The sequence below is a fragment of the Opisthocomus hoazin genome, chromosome 6, assembly GCF_030867145.1.
Source record: "Opisthocomus hoazin isolate bOpiHoa1 chromosome 6, bOpiHoa1.hap1, whole genome shotgun sequence".
NCBI lineage: Eukaryota > Metazoa > Chordata > Aves > Opisthocomiformes > Opisthocomidae > Opisthocomus > Opisthocomus hoazin.
The window spans coordinates 18,503,551-18,509,838 of NC_134419.1; positions in this window are offsets into that span (position 1 = coordinate 18,503,551).

Genomic DNA, 6,288 nt, shown 5'->3' on the forward strand with positions numbered 1-6,288 from the left:
TCAAGCTACCAGAAAGTGATTCTGTGACATTCTTGCTGTCAGAGGCTACAAGTAATACAGAACTGATGTTTTAACCTTCTGGAGGGATACTGGGAATATTTTTTTCCTATAAATCACTGACCAACCTCAAACTATACATTAGGAAAGATGACTGAAAGGAATGAAAAAAATAAGGTCCAGAATGGAAGTGTGCTGAAAGACAAATAAATTGCCTTTGGTCTTTTTGTCTAACAACTTCGCTGAGGATCTGAGTCTGCAGGGTGCAGAGCAGATCCTGCTTTATGGTAAGGGCAAGTTAAGTGGGAAAGAGGTTATGCTGGTAGATCCCAAGTCGGTTCTTTCAGAATGATGCAGATTAAAGAAACCATGTAACCAAAAGCGTTTAAACTGATCAGGTTAATTTTGTTAGCACCAAACTGGGAGGCAATTTCACACATAAACCAGACTGCAATTCTGAGGGGACAGCAACTTCTGGTGAAAAATTAGCTGAGGACTGTAATCAGCAAGGAGAGGTTATTTGAAGGGGGTGACCCTCTTGAGCTGTCTCAGTTGAAATCAGGGCTGCATGCCTGCGGCCTAATGAGTAAAGCAACAGTGATTACATAGAACAACGCAGCAAGTAATTCCCTACTAGAGGACTTGTGATTTCTAGTGTGTTAACCGCCACAGTAAGCATAAAGTTGCCTCCAGACGAGTGCTGAATTGACTAGAAATGCAATACTTTGCAAGAGTGCTAGGCAAATAGAAGCTGGCATTAATAAAGTATTTACTAGGTGTAAAATTCTTTCACCTCTATGCAAGGTGAGTGAAATGTAAAAAATAGGACAGCGTAAATGAAAGAAAGACCTAGGATGGTTGTGAGAAGCCCAGATCTGCATAGAATACGCTGAAGTGTATTTTCTGTGTTTTCTGAAGATAATTATGTGATGTAGAATTTGAAGTGCTGGATTCTTAATTGCATTTTTATGACTTCTAGTTGCAATACTAGAACTGTACAGAGGAGTCTAAGCCTTTGTGAACAACAAGGAGTGAATGGTGTTGGAATCCCAAAGCAATTTTTTTTCTTTTTTTTTGTTAGTAGCATTCTAGCAGACAGGCATCAATAATTAGTAATGCAGTACTATGTCATGTCTGAGCTGTTTATGCCTGTAGGGCTACTAGAGCCAACAAACATTTATTTTGTGTTGAAAGCTCTTGGGAGACAACTACTCATCTTTAGTTGCTCTGTCTGCTTGGAGTCCACCGTAGAAGTTTTCTTGGAAAGTCTCAGCCAAAGACTTCACAATTAGTCAATAAACATAAGATGCAAGGATCACCAGGAGGCAAGAATGCAATACCATCTCAAAGAAGCAGAGAGTAATCCTTATTCTTCAGCATTTAAAAACTAGGTGATGACTGGAAAACATCCTGCTTAGAAAAGCATTGCTTATGCCACCTTATGCTGATATTTTTCTTTATCTCCTTTCCATATTGCTATTATTTAAGATGTCTTCTTGATCCTGATGTGCTGGTTTCTTTATTCAAGCCTTTTATTTCCTCTCTAAACTCTTTGAGAACTTTTTTTTTTCATGATAAATATTTCTTATATGATCTTTTCTAACTAGACCTTCAGTGTGTTTAGCACAGGCTTTGTTCTGAACATGAATTAGGAACCACTTACTGCGTAATCATCTGTTTCCTGTCTTCTAAAGAAGGTTTATTCCAGTTAGCCTCAGTATGGCTTTCAGCACTGTTATCTGTTCTACCTTTTGACATTGAGTACTGCTTTGATCTGTTCTTTAAATTTCTCTGACTGGGAATATTGTTTTAGGATTATATCTGTATTTTCTACTCCCCTTTCCCCAGCTTTAGCTTATTCGTCATCTTCCTGTGTTTTGAAGTTCACCAAAAGCCTTCCTTCAGCAGAGTGTGTGAACAGAATCTTTGTTCAGCAAAATAATTATGTTTTTCAGTCGTGTTTCTACAAGTGAGTTAGGAGCATGTGTAGTACTGCACTGGGACCAGTTCCCGTCCTTGTGGAGAACAAGAGTTAAGCACAATCTTACTCATTTATCTCTGCAATTCAGTCTCCCCTTCCTCTCAACACTCCGCCTCCCTCAGTTGTGGACAGTGTTCCAACAACTGTATGACTTGAACACACGACAGCTGTATCTGAATATGGTAATTTCCATCAAAACTCCCTGTGAAATGCCATACTCTGGTTATTGCTAGCAGTTAGGAACAGATGGCTAGATAGGAAGTGTAGCGCTCAACTAAAATTCACTGTAGCACTGTTCTTGATTTCCATTAGAATCACAAAAAGTGGGGCCAGTGTTTCTCTCTTAAAAAAATTATTTTTTTCTGGGATGCCCTATATACACACTCTACAAATAAATGCTTGTTGGTCTGGGTAAAAGGCGTTTCTAAATATTCACTTAGTTTTATCTGTCATGAGGCTCCAGTTGATACCTATGAGTTGTGAGTCAAAAGCAGCATAGGCTGTGTAGAGAAGGTCTTTACAGACAATAGATTTCTATATATGCTTTGCTGCAAAGTGATCTTCATGCTAGCTACCCTATATATTGTACATTTCTGGGGAGTTTAGGCTGCCTGCACTGTAATGGGCCAAAACCTTGCTGTTAACATACTGCTGTCACTTTGTCTTCACTCATTTCCGCACAGGTAGACCCACACAGAGGACAGGTAGCAGTACAGAACAGAGAAAGAAAAAGAACATGCTCTCTTCTCAGATGTCCTGTGTTTTGCAGGATGGCCTATGTGTGGTGCTGGTCTTGGGATACTCGATGATCCTGGTGCCTTTTCACTGAAGTACATCCAGCCAAGGAGGCATCTCCTGCTCTGAACTACTGTAGTGCAGCTCAAGAGCTAATGTATCAGGGGTCTGGAGTGAATATGAAATGACAGACTCTAACACTTCCAATTTTAGCAACATCTACATCTTCGAGATACTCCTGTCTTCAGCAGGAACTAAATTAATATTCCTGTCCAGTGATGCTGGATTAAACTTTTATGATTATCATATTCATTTGATAAATTGGGAAGACCTTTGCTAGTTTCTTACTGCCCAAAGCTGTCTGAAAGGAACAAGGGTCTTGCCTGAGCTCGGGGCAAAGGATTTGGGCAGGTCCCTCCAGTGTAGGCAGAGCTGTGGCTGCCCACAGATCCAGCAGAGGGAAGTGTTGTTCTAAAATACCCACCTGTGACCTTTTTTGTTCACCACAAGCCACACTATTGCACCAGGAAATCAATGGTCTGGAGCCTATATAACATGGGATTTACACATTCCCGGAAGGAGACAAAGAAGCTTTAGCAAACGCCAGAAAGAGCAAGTGTAATAATAATTAGGATGTGCTAGGGACTGAAATTGTATTATATGAAGAACTATGAAGCTTACATTTTTTTAATGCTTTTTAGGAGAACAAATGGTAGTATGGCATTTTAGAGGTTAAAGGATTGTGATCTGCTGGTTCATGCTTCAGCTAACTATGAAGCTGTAGCCTTCCCTAGCAAAAGATGGGATCTTGAGAAACAGACGGTCAGAAATGCACTTGGTGGTCACAAGACAAGTGGTCGTAGGGTGCTTTATTCAAAGGACTGGCTCAGCTTCTGTGACTGCTGCCAGCGCCATTGCCGATCAAGATGCTGTTGCTCCTGCTACTCCAAGCACCACTGGAGGTTAAAAGACAAGTATCATAACAGCCCTCTGATATTATAAAGAATGTTCAATAGGGAATATTTTAAAGTTAATTTTTGACTATATTACCCTTTTAAATACACAGGACTCTGTTTTATAGCTTTCGCTTTCTTACCACGTGAGATTTCCCCAAATCATACAAGTGAAGGAACTGAAGCAGATGCTTGGGACACCCGTTAGTCACACTGAGCATAACATTTGAAACTGTTACTTCTTTTGAGATTCAAAACTGGTTTCGTAACATCTAAATATCAAGTTAAAAAAGATCAGGGGATGGCATGATGTGTGAAATGAAACTCAACTTTCCCTGGATTGTCAAGCTGTTGTTTCTCAGTATCTTATAAATGGCTGTGACAAACAATTAGAACAGGTGTCAGAGCTTGAAGAACATTTTCCAGAAAAAGTTGCTTGAAAAAGACTGGAAGAAATTAATCCTAAAATAATTGCACTAAAGGAGAACTTGATCTGCTAGGTATACAGTCAGGAGCTGCATTGCTAAAAGCAGCATTGTTTTTGAGTAGGCGGTTAACAAAATATTCCCTTTGCTCAGATATCGTTGCTCGGAGATTTGTGGGGTGTGGCTGATGAGTCGAGTGCTGCCCTTGTGCTTCCCCAGGAGCTACTCAGTAGCAGAGTAAATAACCAGACCTAGAAACTTGGGTTGCAATCTTTTGCTCAAGCAGTTATGAACCTTAAGACCATTAACTTCAGTGTTATGGCTTAATTCAGTACTTTGCCTTTTACTTTTAGCACAAATAGTTCTTGGTTTTCTAATTTAATTAAACATTAATTTGTCTTCCTAGCCTATTGCTGACTAAATGAAAATGTGGTGGTTCCTGGAGACAGACTTTTCATTTTTGAGTTGGTAGGAAGAAAGATTTTAGAATAAGATGTACTTTTTGTTTTGCTCGCAGAAAGGGTAACATGGATGAAATAGTTCCTTGGGGAAACCCTAACAGAGCAGAAGATTTGTCTTGGTAATGGGAACCGAGATACAGTCAGCCAAGGAGGTGGCAGGTCGAGAGGCAGAAGAGCAGTGGTCTCCTGGCAAGGTCGCTGGCCTGCTGTCCGCTGTTCGGCCAACCTTACCTACGGCTCTTGGAGCAGAGGCTGCAGACCATGCCACGCCATTGTCATCTTTGTGGTGGCCATAGCGGCTTCTCTGGTGTTAGATAACTATCAAAGGGCATCACCCTAGGTAGAAACTATCAGCCCAAAACAAGTACAAACCAAATACGTTCTCTGTGACGCTACCAATGCGACTGCAAACTAGTGAAGCAAACGAGCTTTTTTTTTTTACAACATACAGGTTTGCATTAGTATTTCTATGTGTTTGGATTAAAAAGCAAGTTTCACTTTTATCTGTAATTAGTTTCACTTCTGGCTCAACTGCAACACTTGTGTGTCAAAACAAGCACACAAAGTATGTTGTGTTTTAATGGCTCTTTTAAGCTGAAAATACTAATAATGGCTAAATGTGTCCTGAATACAAGTTTCAAATTGTTATTTTTGCAAAATGTAGTGTGTGTGCTATTTAAATGAAGGGATTTTTTGTATAGCTGTGAAGAAGAGGATTTTGGTGTTTTGTGGAAGAAAAGCAATATTTTGAAAATAGACCCTTTTTCCACAAAACCGGTGACTAGACAAACGACAAACGTTACTATAACAGAGCGAGCGCAAGGAGTATAATTATATCGTAAACAGAGTTTGGAACAGATGCTTGCAGTGGCGTTGCCGGGACTGAAGATGCGGCAGGAGAACTGCGGAGCCGACGGGGCTGTGTGTGTGGCTGAGGGGGGGCAGACCGGGCCCGCCCGTCCCAGGGGTGCGCCGAAATCAAACCTGTCCGTCAGGCTCTCGGCGCCCGCCCACAGCACCAGCCCCTGCAGACGGGGAGGGGGAGCTGCGCTGGCCGCTGGTCAAGGGGAGGCTGCAGCAGGAAAGTCAAACGGGCGCCCGGGGTTGTAACACATTGTGTGCGTTTGTGAAGCTTTTGGCGTAGTTGTCACGTTTGTACTGGAGCTGGAGAGCCGCGGGAGGGTCCCGCCGGCCCGGAGCACGGGGCGCTGCCTGCCCCTCGCAGCGCCCAGCGGGCCGCGGCCTCTCCCGGGCTGAGCGGTCGCTTTGTAGGCGCCACCTCCTTCAGGTTTTGTTTGATCAGCCCACCGCGATCGATGCTTGCCCGCTTCTTCCACCTCCTCCCGCTGTCGGGACGCTCTGTTCGCCTCGACGCCGGCACCGAGGGGCGGCTGCTGCCCCGGCGCCGGGGGCAGTCAGTCAGTCAGTCAGTCAGTCAGTCAGTCAGTCAGTCAGTCAGTCAGTCAGTCAGTCAGTCAGTCAGTCAGTCAGTCTGGCGGGGCAGGGCGCACCACCGGGAGCGCCCCCAGGTGCCACGCAGGTGGGTGCCCCGCGGAGGGCAGGGCCGGGCGCGGTGGGACGCTTTTGTCCGCCGCAGCCCCCGCCCCCGCCCCGCGGCCTGTCAGCGGTTCCGCCGGCCGCGCCCCATTGGCTGGCGCGGCCGGTAACGTGACAACGGCGGCGGGGCGGGGCCGGATCCGAGAAGTGCCGGCTGGAGCCGGTGCCTCGCGCTACGC